At 42.1% G+C, this 13719-nt stretch overlaps 1 protein-coding gene and 1 long non-coding RNA gene across 15 annotated transcripts in view; one reads left to right on the top strand and one right to left on the bottom strand.

Moving 5' to 3' along the window:
• Nucleotides 1-13719, top strand: part of FOXP1 (forkhead box P1) — an 823426-nt gene that overhangs the window by 208847 nt on the left and 600860 nt on the right. The window lies entirely within an intron of this gene.
• LOC128342742 (uncharacterized) lies at nucleotides 587-13449 on the bottom strand. The gene is made up of 3 exons (XR_008315145.1): nucleotides 13395-13449; nucleotides 9017-9267; nucleotides 587-898 (listed from the first exon to the last, which is right to left on the bottom strand). It is a non-coding gene; the product is annotated as an uncharacterized LOC128342742 (long non-coding RNA).

The following is a 13719-nucleotide window of genomic DNA, read 5'->3' as shown; positions in this document are numbered from 1 at the left end:
TTCCTAACAGTCTTTGTTCCTTCAGCAGCTATATGACAGTCCCACATTCAAGAGAGGTTCTTGTTTGGTGTCTGCATGTTGTGCTGTTATCAAAGACACGAAGCCTCTCTCAGGAAGCTAATTTTAAATCTACTTAGATATCAAATCCAGGTTCTACCATATCATGGAATGGGCTGCTTCTTCCAAATGCTTAAGTAATTATTTATTTCCACTGCTAGATGACAAATCCAGATTTCTGTCTAAACTAAAACTGCACAATCAGCGGTTCAGTTATGTTATTTTAGCTTTTATTCAAGCTGAAATCTGCTGCAGAGGACCACTATGCAACTCTCTATATATTGAAACTTTGCTACAAGCTAGAGAGCAGTTGAACTCTGTTATTTTGCTTTCCCCCGCCACCGCTTTCCTTCAAGTGCTTTTTATTAGATCCCACTGGGAACTACATTAGATCTTTCAATTAACAATTCTATGCTTCTGGAAATCATAGATCTGAAAACTTATGTCATTATTATGTGTTAATCACATTTGTACCTCAGCCTTCTTCCAGGGAGCTCAGAGCAGTATATTATGGGTTAGTTTATCCTCACAACAACCCTGTAAAATAAGTTAACCTGAAAGATAGTGAGTTGAATTCAGAGAAGTATGAGCGGATGGACACTTTTCCAACCCTTCTTCCCCTGTGACCTCTAGACAGATTAAATTGAGAATCAGGGGTTCTCCAGAACAGTGTAGAAGGTAGTATGGTGGGCTGCAGGGGAAGCTGGGCATCACTCATGCAAAGTGCCTCTGCCTGATTTTGGCTAATTTCCCCTTCCTGCTGCAGGCTCCTCTCAGTAGCCCATATTTTTCCGGACATCCCTTCAATCCACAGGAGCAGCCTTTCTGGGGATCCATGCAGCTGCAAGGAAGAAAAAGGGAAAGAAAAGTATTCTTGTATGGTTTACTTCCAGTTGTAAGCAAATCTCTTTGGCATGTGTTTTAATTCACTGGAGTTTTGGCCCTGACCACCTCACCACACCACACCACACCACAGATTTTGCACTAGCTGACACATCAAGATGCCGATTTTTTAAAGTGAGTGATAGGATGTGGAAACATTAATATATGGATCTGCTCTCAAATACTTTTGATTATTACCTATACCTGTTTCATACCTTTGTCTATCTGGGTTTATAGTACTAAAGCTTATTAATCTAGTTCCTCTTTGCTTGAAAACTGCTTAAAACATTATTTCCTAAGCAAATGGGGTAAATGTTTGTGTACTGGAAAAGCATGGTTTACATGGCAGTATTTCCCCAAACCTAAATCTTTTACAGATACTGCCAGAGCCCCTGCTGAGCAAATATGTCAAACATAAATTATGTGGGAAATAAAATAATGTATTCATTTTTATTTTGTCGACATTTCACTGGAACTGCAGTATTTGAGCAATTCACAACATCTGTGAGGTTGGAAACTCTTGTGCCCATCACAAACTTGGGAGAACCGAGACATGTGGGTGTGAGATAATCTCTCTGTGGCTAGGAATAGAACTTTAATCTCTTGAGTCCCAATCCAGTGTCTAGCCACAGGACCCTCTTTGGGGCAAGTGGGATGGCCAAGAAGCAATATGATCTTCCTGTTCCTTGAGCTCCTGTTTTTAACAACAACAACAACAGGGTTGTTGCTGTTGTTGTTTAAGCCTGAGAAGTCTAAAAATAAATGCTTATTTGGAAAGTCTCTGTGCTATTTTATCATCCTGAAAGCTTCCCAAGATATACATTATTCGTGTTTATTATTTATTTTGCCAACCGGAAAACTTTCAAAGATACACATTATTTTTATTGTTTATTTATAGTGCCATCAGCATATGAGATTCTGCTGAGCAACATAAGCAAAAACAAAGCAGGTCCCTACTGTGAGGACTTTACAGTTTAAATTTCAAGTGTGATGAAGACAAGAACAGGAAGGAAAAGGAGAGAATGAATGTAGAAGAAAGGTTGATAGGGAATGAATATACGAGAATGCTGTCACACATTAAGGTTGTGCACACAGCCATTGTCGGCGGGTGGAGAGGGCACCAGTGGAAGGCAAGATACAGCTTATCTTCTCCCTGGATGAGCAAGGTCCAGGTGTGAGACATGGAGCTTGCACTCTCACAAGGTGCTCACTGCACCTGACATCACAGATTTCTGGAGGGAAAACAAGTCCCGGTTACCAGGTTGAGACTTTCCTCAATGCACTGTGACAAATCCTTTTTTAGTCAGGAGCTCTAGGCGCCCAACTCTATGTGCACAGCCCAGACACACACATGACCCTGGCCCTGGGGTTGAGGGGGCACTCCACCCTCTAACCCCGATTAAGGATCGGGGTAAAAAGTCAGGCTTGCAGCGGAGGCAGCGCCGGGATCAACCTCGATCCTGGCATTGCACATGAGCAGCCCAGCCTAGGCTGGGCTGCCCTAGCCTAGCTTCTGCTGCTTGTTTGCACAGCCTCATTGCTTGACACACACAAATTTTGTTTTGGTTGGAATAAGGGCTAAGGGGACTAAGTGGGCGGTTGCCTACTTTTATTTTTTAAAAAGATATCCCTTTTTTTTTGCCAGAATTTGAAAAAATGCAAAATAAAGATGCACAGCTAGGACTATATGTGGGAACTGAGCATGATTTCTTGTTTGTTGTTGATATTTTGTGCCCTCTTTTCAGCCTGAAAGTTCCCAGATAGGTTAATTGAAAAACACAGTAAAGCAACAATAAGATCAAACAAAGCATCCAATAAAATGCCAGAGATAGTTGGGTTAAAGCATAGAACAGCTAAAAATCTAACAGTTCTGGGAAAGTAAAGTGATTTTCACCTGGCCCAGAGACAGAGTCAGCCCAGGCAAAGCTCGCAGAGGAGAGTATTTCAAATTTGAAGCACCACAATATAGAAGGCCTTGTTTCAGGTCACCACTTATATCACCTTCAGAGTCAGAGGGATCTGAGGGAAGGTCCTTTGAGGATCTAAATGTTTCAGCAAGTTTGTATACATCATACTCTATATCTCTCCTATTTGGGGGCTGTGATGATGAAAAGGGAGTATGAGTTTGGGAAAAGGAAGTAAATCTTCAGAATGCTTAAGCGGAAAATATGACCAAAGTAACCATGGAAATTGCTGTGTGTATGGGGGGAAGAGGGCTAGGAGTGGCAAGTGCAGGAATTTCCACTCACTCAATGGAAGCAAAGGGCCATTTGCTAGTATTTGAGTCAAAATTATCTCATTAACAATGAGGAGGATTTAGTGTGTTTCTCATTTTGGCTCCTTTCTTGACTGTGTGGAGTGTTGAAGAAAAAGCTTAATGATGAGATTTCTGTAAGTGATGTATGCTGCTGTGGTGTTTTTATAGAAAAACAAAGTTTTGCATGTTTCCAGTAGAATTTTACTTTTATGTAGAAAAAGATAAAACTTTAGCATTCAGTAATACCCAATGCCTACTGCTTCGTTCTCTTCCTGAAATGTAGCTTTTAAGTTGCCTAGAGTATATTTAGTCATACAATTCCCATGCCCATTATTATAGTATTGACTGCATATATGCAAGTGTCTTTAAGGTTCCCACCTTTACTTCTAACATAGTTAGAACTCAGCAGGTACCGTTTTCCTTGTCACTGCATTTCCATTAGAGATGTCCTCAAATTGGATTTTGCAATTCAATTCAAGCTCAAATTGAATTGCAAAATCCTCAAATTGATTCGTCGAAATGACTGGCTTGGCTGGCTGTTTCAACAAATCAGCCTTAAATAACTCGAACTGATTTGAGTGATTCAAGTGCCATTTTTTCCAGGGAGAGCTGGTCTACCAATTGGGGGTGGTGGGTAGTCCAGTCTTCCACTCTGGACTTAGTATGTCGGTCTGCCTCGGAGGACTGGTTTACTGGGTAGTCAGTCCAGGGCAGAGGGCTAGTCTACCCGCCAACCACATTTGATAGACCAACTCTCCCCGGGGAAAAAATGGCATTCAAATCACTTAAATCAATTTGAGCTGAATCAGGGTCGATTTGATTTGAACTTGAATCAGGTCCTTTGTTCTAATTTGATTTGATTTTTAATCACTCAGATCACCCCAATTTGAGTTTGAATCCATTCAAACCGACATGCTAAATCCAGAGTGGAAGACTAGACTACCCACCGCCCCCAATTGGTAGACCAGCTCTCCCTGGAGAAAATGGCACTCGAATCAATTTTCCCATCTCTAATTTCCATGCCAGGAAAGGTGCTCGTGTTGAACTTCTGCCCACCATGCTGCTTTTAAGGGCACAGAGACCCTGCCAGGAGAAGGGAGCAATCTGAAGCAATTTAGCTTGGGCATCTGGTCTGTTTGCTCAAGCTGGCAAAGGTTTAGGCTACTTTCCCTTGGTTCACAAGTATTGCTTTCTTACATTTATGATTATAACGTGGGAGGTGGGGAGCCTCTTGACACATTCTTTACCTCAAACCTTCTATATATGTCAGATTGAAATGATTCTCATTACTGATGCTATCTCTCTTGACTACTACCCTGTACTGGAACTATCAGCTGGGTAAGAGTTTTAAGTTGCTGGATTTTGAATTGCCTCATTGTTCATCTGATTAAATTGTATCTAATTAGCTTTTTGTTTAGTCCTTTTGTTTCAGTGAAAAGATTACAGAGAGGGGTTGAGATTTTTTTTTAAAACTGCTGTCTAAATGGAGCTTCATCATTTAAAACACATATAAAACTCAATGAGATTCCTTTTATTCTTTAGTCCTTTATCTTCCCTTCACAAGCTTTGCCAAGAATGAGTAGTGCATGTTGAGGTTTATCTTTGCTTTTATGTGCGCTAGCCACATGCTTAACATTGAACACATTTGAGTTGCATTTCATAGGGCTTTCACAATCCTTTTATAAAGGGACTGATCTGTTAACATCACCCTCTTTAGATCTAGGAGGCAGGATGTTCTTCCATACAAAGAAGTGTTCACAGTCTTTCTTGCCAGACCAGTAAGTGAATGATTTCAAGCCTGGTGGGCAATAGTTGTGTCCATGCGTAACACAGACAGACCACAGTAGTAGGCAGCTGCATGTAATTTTGAACTCCACTCATTGAACTGTAATAAAACAATATAAGCACTGCTTGGGGGGAAAGATTGGATGCAGTTATCCTTACACAAGGCTCGGGCATATGAAAGCAGTGCTGGCTGACAAGAGGATTTTGAGATTTGATTTTGATTGAATTGCAGAACTGAACAGGCCAGGAATGTCAGTGGAAGGCTAAATGCCTGTAGTGCCATAAAGTTTTATTCATGTGAGGCTTTCCAATATAAAGTAGATGGATTCTTCGAAAAGGTGTCAAGGGACATGAAATAGAAGTGCCCAAAACTTAAAAATGAGGCTAGAAGGATAATAATATTTTTTGCTTTAGTACATGCTTAGCTTGTGTGAAGGGTGGGGGGGAGTATTTTGGATAATTGTTTATTAGCCAGCAGCTTTTATTTAAGTAATTCAAAACAAGATAAAAAGGCTTATGTTTCAAACCCTTCTAAGGTACAGTCTTCACAGATTTCAGAAAAGGATATTATAGCACAATTTTGAATAGGAATTACATTTTTAAAAAATATCCACAGGAAATGAACATTTAACAAACACTGAAAACTATTATGCTAAGAAGAAGAAGAGCTGGATGTGTCTTCCAATACCACAATACACTGACTTACTTCATAGCTCAGTAATGCATACCCAGTCAGAGACAAATTTTGCATAGGGTAGCTGATACCACCCTGCGTCTATTTTTTCTGTACTGAGACAGTTTCATTCATTTGTGAGGGAAAGGCACCACAAATATAGTTACACAGATGACTGTATGTGAGTGAGTAAGAACAACTTTTTTATCCATTTGAAAAAGTTTGTGGTGTACAGTCTTGGTAGAAAGTATAGCTGTGAATGTACCTCCTTTAAAATATAGGCAAATTTCTTGAGTAAAACAAGACCTTGGATCCTAAATCTTTATAATATTTTGTACTTTGAAGTTCCTCCACTTAAAGCAACACTCCTGGTCACACTTCTGATTTGCACAATTGCTTTAAAACACAGAATCAATCATAGTATTTCCTCCCCCCATCCCCAAAACACCCTGAAAAGAATGAAATTTGTATCGTAATGTACATGCATCACAGCCAGCATTTATTTTATTTATATTAACAGCATGCGTTCCCATGCATGACAAAATGTGAATATAGTTAGCCTGTATTTATTTGTAGTAGCTGTTTTACAAGCCGAAAGGAAATACCCAAAAGGTGTATAACTCACTGTTTAGGTTTTAATTATTGTTGTTAATGTGTACAATTGAAAATCTGGGTTTGTGACTAGAGGAAGAAATGCCATTGGGAACCCTCTGGGGCTTTGTAAAACTTTTATTTACCACATGTTTCAGCAATCGTTTTTCTTCACATTTGTTTTATTTCATTATTTTTTTGCTCTTCCAAAAATAAACTCCATGAATATTTATCTAATCAGATAGAAGCTCATTTACAGCAGAGCAAAAAGTTTGTAGTCCTTAAAAAATGTGTTGTGTGGGCTGCATGACCAATTCAGATAACGCTAAACACTTCTCCAGTGACAGTGGTTGTTGTTTTAACTTAAAGGCTGTTCACACATTCCCTGCTGTGGAGGGTGGAGGCAGGCTTTCACCTACCTTCCCACCAGACGATCTAATGCTGCATCTTTGGTGTGCTTCTGCATGCCCAGACAACCCACGCTGCTCCCTTCTCCCAGCCTCCACGTATCCCACAATGGGATACAAGCAGCAAGAATGGTGTGTTGGGGGATACCACCATGCAGAGCACCAATCTTTGTGTCCGTTCGGGCAGCAAGCAGTCTGAGCACACACATGACTCCAGTGCCGTAGTTGAGGGCCCACTTGCACCTTTAACCTCAGCTAAAGGCTGGGATAAAAAATTGGTTCTGGTGAGTGGACATGCTGGGATCCACACGGATCCTGGTGCGTCACACGGACAGCCTAATATATGTCGGTGACATATCTTTCCACCCAAGTCAGTGCAAGTTACTGGCCTTTAGCAAATTGACAATATTCTAAAGCAGTGATTCTCAAACTTGGGTCCTCAGGTGTTATTGGACTTCAACTCCCATAATCCCCAACCAAAGGCCACTGAGGCTGGGGATTATGGGAGTTGAAGTCCAATAACACCTGAGGACCCAAGTTTGAGAATCCCTGTTCTAAAGGATCCTTCCTAAACTACATCTACTCTGAGTAAGTTAGGAAGAAGGTTTGGCTAGCCATCCTGAAGACCAGAATACTTGTGATTAGTTAAATTGCAATGAAATCTTTGTGCCTAGATTATAGTAAGTTCTATAAAAGATGGCTCTCTAAGCTGCTCATTGTGGTAATATTGTTCTGTTATGTTCCTTAAACCTCTGATCCCAAACATATGCAAGGCTGTTTGATTCAATGCTATGAAACCTAGGCCTTGGGTTCTTGAAATGATGCTTCTTAGTTGATTCTCAGTGTGTTTTCTCAAGATCTGGAGGCACTGTACTCCTCTGAGGTTATACAACATATAACTTGGATAAAGTTTTGGGATACATAATCATAGCCAAGAAATGCAGTGCAAGTATAAATTTAACCCACTGGAAAGATCTGTTTGGTAAAAAAGAAAAATCTTCAGCTCAATTAGTTCAAAATATTAAAACCCTTTTCCAAAACCACTACAGCTTTTGTTTGCTGTATAAGCATTGCATGGGTAAGATTTCTTATGTGGCTTTTAGCATGCTTAAATTGATTTCTGATTTGGTAGGTCACATCTGAGAGCCATTACTTAACCGATGATGGTACTGTTTTTCTGCCATGACCACCCTCTAATGCCAAACTGTGCACATTCATAATGACAACCATGGTCAGCAAGTAGATTATTTTGAGGAAGTGGTGCAGGACAGTAGGGCAGCCCCTCATTGAAAAAAGAGGCACCACTTTCTTCCACCCTCCTTTTGCCCCCCGTCTCACTATACTCTCCTTTTGTCTTTGGCCTTTTCCTGCTGTCTGAAATGGATCTTTCTGGAAGTGTGTGTGTGTGTGTGTGGGTGTGTGTGTGTGTGTGTGAGAGAGAGAGAGAGAGAGAGAGGGCCATTCCATACCTGCCTTCTAGAACACTTGTCAGAAAATGTTTCAGGCAAAGTAAAAAGAAAGGGAGAGGTTCTCAGTAGGTGCTGTAGTGGACTTAAGCCTTTGTCTCAGAGCAAGCTCACATGAGGGAAAGAAATGTTGAATCATCCCTTCCGAGTTTCCTGCCTAGGCTTCTCCTAAAACTCTTCTGTATTTTTGGTAGGTTCAAAAATGGCTGCCGCTACCACCCCTCTTTATTATAGAGCTTGAACTCGGGGTGGATTCGGGGTGGAATTCCCAGGGAAAACTCTCTTTATTTTGCTATTGGAAAAGTACAAAAATCTTCCACATGCAAGCTTACAGGTGGTGAGAAAACTGATAGCTGCTGAGCTCCTAAGGACATGTTTGCGCCAATTTAAACCCTCCTTTCACTCCCCACTTTCCTGAGTTAAAAATAAACTTGGAGAGGCTTGTAAAAGAAAAGAACAAAAAGAAAAACAGCTTTATTTGTACCATAGACTTCATCTATCTGAGGCTTTCTCAGCTTTTAGTTTCAGATAAAAAGAATACTCAGTAGGTTACAAGAATACTTCAAAAGCACCCTGAATGATGTTGGGGTGGCACACTTTAAAAATCTCGGTTACCCAGATGCAAAGAACAGGTATTTAGGAAAATTCCAAAGCACACTTCGATACGTACAGAGTCTTTTTGTGCACCCTAGGTGTATGGAGCGTAGGCTAGTGTTCCTTGTTTCAATTATGTTGTAGGTAAACTATAATAGGTAAACTATAATAGACCAATATCAGGAATATGCAAAACACACAGAAAAAAGGAATATAACTTCTAACTCAAAGTCTGACTAAACAATCTTTTCCCTAGATGAAACTTCTCGAAGCAAAAGCCCAAACTTCCTTTTCTTGTACTCACCAAACCCTGGTTGAGAATTCAAGTCTCCTGCCCTCTTGGCTTTCCAGGACTTGCAGTGTCATCTTCCTGCAGCCATTCTTCCTTGCCATATGTCCTTCTCTTCTCAAACAAAGAACTGCCTTCTTCCTCCCAAGAGCTCTCTAGGTCCCATCCACCTGTTGTGCTAATTGGCTGAACGCTGGAGTTCACCAGCCTGTCAGTAAGGACAGGGTTCATTCCAGTTAACTCTTGAGGGGAGGGGTGGCTGATCACTACAAGTACAAATGTGACAAAGAAGAGAGGAAAGTGGTTTTGCAGGTGACTGATATCCTCTATAGTACATTGCAAGTTTTACTTAGTGTACATTCCTTATGCTGTTTTAAAGATTCTCCTTGCTTCCTGTGTTTATGATTAGGGATGTGCGAAACGTTTCGGATACAAAACATTTTGTACCCAAAACAGCCTGTTTCGGGTGTTTTGTAGACAAAACAAAACACCCATTTTCCAGATCCAAAAGTTTTGTATACAAAACAAAACGTCCCTGTTTCGACTACAAAACGTTTTGTTGTTTCAGACCTCCATTTTGTAGTGATCTCTGAGTCAGTCTCCATTTTGTGTTTGACATCTCTTTGAATTTCCCACCCTTCCAGCCTTCTGATCGGTGACCTAAATCATCGGCTGACGTGCTGACAATTCCCTCCTTGTTCCCCATTGGCTCTTTTGCTTCTTGCCACTCTTTACTGACCCCACATTGGACAGGGGAACGGTTGCTAACCCATGGGGTGCTGGGTTCTGTTGTTTCTGTGGTGTTCTGAGTGTAGATTCTCTGGTAGCATATGAGAGTGGATTCTTGTTTTTCACTGAAAATCTCATATGCTACCAGAGAATCTACAACGAACATCTCAGAAACACAAAACCCAGTACCCCAAAGGCTTGTGGGTATGGAGGTGATTGGCACCCTATGTGCACTACACAACCCCTTGCTCTGGGAAACCCCAGTGCCCCCCAAGTGGAATTATGGGGCTGCTGAAACCTCCATTATTCCCTATGGGAGAAATCTTAAAAGACACGTAAATTTCAACAATTCACAAAAGATCAGCCCTTTGCCCAATGGAGAGGAGAACTAGTCTTGTGGCTGAGCATGACTTGTCTCCATAGCTAAGCAGGATCTGCCCTGGTTGCATATGAATGGGAGACTTGATGTGTGAGCACTGCAAGATATTCCCCTCAGGGGGTGAAGCCGCTCTGGGAAGAGCAGAAGGTTTCAAGTTCCCTCCCTGGCTTCTCCAAGATAGGGCTGAGAGAGATTCCTGCCTGCAACCTTGGAGAAGCCGCTGCCAGTCTGTGAAGACAATACTGAGCTAGATAGACCAATGGTCTGACTCAGTATATGGCAGTTTCCTATGTTCCTAATTCTTTTGAGATAATTCTGGAAGTTTCTTTGCCCCCATTGGGCACTACCACCCACCACACTCCGCTCTGGGTCATCCCTTTCCCCTTGATTTAAAGCGATACATTTGCTGGAATCCCCATTATTCCCTATGGGAAAATTCTTAAAGATGTGTAAACTTTAAAAATTCACAAAAAATCAGCCCTTTGCCTAATTCCTTTGAAATTTGGGTGGTAGCTTCCACCCATTGGACACTACCACCACCACCCACTCTTTTTGCCCTGGGATCCTTTTTAATAATCCAAATCGATTTGGATTCGGAAAATTCGGCTACAAAACAAAACAGGGCTGATTCGGATTCAGAAAATTTGGGTACAAAACAAAATGGGGTTGTTTCGATTCGGATACAAATCGAAACAAGAAAATTCCAAAATGCACACCCCTATTTATGATTGATAACAGTGACTGTTGCTAGAACTAATCAGTAAGCATCCTCAGAAGCCCTCTTCAGATTTTTTTTTAAACAGATGATGTACACCATTACAGCATCCAAAGTGGTATACAAGATACAAGTCCTGCTACTGGCGCATCTTTCACCCTCCCTCTTGCACACTTCACAGTTACAGTGTTCATGTAAAAAGGTGGAAGACGTAAGTGTGAGAGCACCCGTTTCCATGACTAGATGATCACTAATCATGGAAACGGGTGCGATCCATAACCATGAAGAGCGCAAGTGGGAGGGCGAGTGACATGCCAGTGATGCTCCGGGGGTTGGACTTCTGCTCCCGCTTGGATGCTTTAATTGTGTATAGCATCCTTTAAAAAAAATGTCTGAAGAGAAATAGAATCAAAACCGACTCAGTGAGCCTGTGTGTTCAGCTTCTGACCTAGGACAGGTTGTGTATTATGTAAATAATTCCAGATTAGATTAGTTTTAAACTGCCTCCAAGGGTGAATGTTCTGATCATGCCCTCTTTGGGAAATATGGAATACTAGCCGACCCCCACACAGAGCATCTGTGTGCTCTTTGGGGCCAGCTACCTCTCCACCCACCACACCTGCCCCAGTCTCTGACTGAGTCCCGCCGCGGCCGGGCCGGCCGCCACCACCACCCGTGCTGCCGGGCCGCCCCCGCCCTGCCGCTGCCGCACCACCATCACCGGGCCGCCGCGGTCGCGGCCGGACCCAGTGTGCCGCTGCCACGGCCGGCCCCAGAGTGCTGCTGTGGACGGGCCCGCCGCCAGGCCCGCCGCCTCGCCTCCGCGGCCGGGCCCGGCTAGGCCCTCCGTGGCCGGGTCTGCCTGGCTCCCCAGCCATGGCTTCCACCGCCTCGCATAATTCTCCTGGGTGTGTGTCAGGACCAATCAGGCGCCCCCGCAGCCCAGCCAATCAGCTGGGCTGCTGGGATGCATTTTTCCTGGTCACACCCAGGAGAAATATATATATATAGATCCTTTATAGAAAGGTGGGATACTTGTTCTGGGTATGTACATAACTTTCCTAAGCTCTGAGCTTGATGTGATCTTCCTTGTTTTTGGAAATGATAAATGCCTCCAAAGAATGTGCTAAGGAAAAAGCTTGTTTGATCTCCTTTGCTAACTAAACAGATAGCTCAAGTAGTCAGCTTGTAAAGGTGGCCTCTGTTCTCATGTCATGGCCACATATTAGAGGCTGCTTTGGATAATCTCATGCATTGACTGTTGTTGTCCTGCAAGCCATTTGTGTGATATGGCTAGTGGACCTGGGCTTTTTTCTACCTGCCACCAGAGGCCTTACTTTCAAATATGTTCTATGGTATGGAGAAAATGGCCTGATGTTCATAGTAAGCCTTTGTGAACAGCTCACTGGGTGGAGATAGCAACACTGTGGAGCAGTGTAACATGCATGGGTGGTTGTAATTCCATCTCCAAGATATACATTCATAAATGTGTGGTAGGAATACATTTGCATGGGGATTTCCATATTTGGAACTTCAAAGATTTATCCCACACCAATGTTTGTTTTAGTGCATTCTAAAGGCAAGGACTTAAGACAAAATAGATATTCAGTGTTAGGTGACCTGTTTACATTTTAAAATACCTATAGATTCTGCACATTGGGAAAGCTTACTGTGACAAAAGGGAAGTGCTCCTTCTTTAAATATGATGATATCTCAGAGCACCTTAGACTGTATATATAAATTCATTCAAGAAACCCCCTGCTAATGAGGAGGAAACTTCCCTTTGCAAAAAAAAAGAACTGTCCAACAGTTGCACTTTCTCCAAGCCATGGTTTCATAGGCAGACAATTAACTATTTTTGGCAAGTGTACCTGCCAGAATATTAACTCATGTCTTAGGAGTGAATTGTGAGGACATGATTTTTCAGAAGCCTTGGAGACATCACAGCTTATTCATCATAAGTTCCTATGTGTAATGCTTCATTTTCTTTTTATTAATTAAATTGCTCTTTTTGTGTGTGCATATGACTGTCAGGAGGGCACCTTGGGCATCAGGACATGCCCCACCCACCCCACCTTCTTTTAGGGCATGGCTGCCAAGGCTGTTTCTCATCTGAGTGATTGTTCAGAGAGTTTTAAGCCTTCTGCTTTACTCAAATAACAAACATCCTGCTGCCTTTATATTCTTGTGTTGCAGCCCAGTCCTATACCTTTGCACAAATTCACATGCACGATTTCTACTCTCTGTTTAGGAGGGAGTGGTGGATCTAGGCAGCATACCTCTTCCTATAAATCCAGGCAAACCTCACTTTAAATGTAAAAACCCCACCCCTTTTAACCCTGCTTGGCAAGTGCTAAGTTGGCTCCCAATGCTATTTCGCTGCCCCAGCCCAGCTGCTATCCATATCACATCTTTGATCTTTCCAAGTTTACTTATATTTTCTCAAATTTTTGAATAAATTGAGGTTGGCCTTACTTTAGTCTTTAATCTTCTGCTTTCCAGCTTTCTCTCTCTCTCTCTCCCTATATATCTATCTATCTTGAATTATAGGAAACCATAGGTGACCAAACCTCTCCAGCAGATCTCAGTTTGTCGTTTCTGTTTGCAGGCGACAGCAGTGTTTGAATCTGGCTGCTTATCTAATAAAGGAAAAAAGAGGAAGGAGCTGCACTTCTTGCAGCTTTTGTAGCACAGTTTGTGGGCTTGCCCATCATAATACAATTATGAAGGTTAACAGGAAAAAACTGGGTCCAGGAGTGATTCCAGGCAGCTGGCAGTCCCAAAGAATTGGAAGCACACCACCAAAAAAAACACCAAAAAAAACCTTTAGTGAAAAGCAAATTAAACCTCATATCTGCCATCTCACTCGCTTTTCTCTGCTTTCCTGTTTGGACT

Source organism: Hemicordylus capensis, chromosome 2 (genome assembly GCF_027244095.1).
Source record: "Hemicordylus capensis ecotype Gifberg chromosome 2, rHemCap1.1.pri, whole genome shotgun sequence".
Taxonomy (NCBI): Eukaryota; Metazoa; Chordata; class Lepidosauria; order Squamata; family Cordylidae; genus Hemicordylus; species Hemicordylus capensis.
Note: the sequence above shows the minus strand (reverse complement) of the source record. Positions and strands in the feature narration are given on the sequence as shown.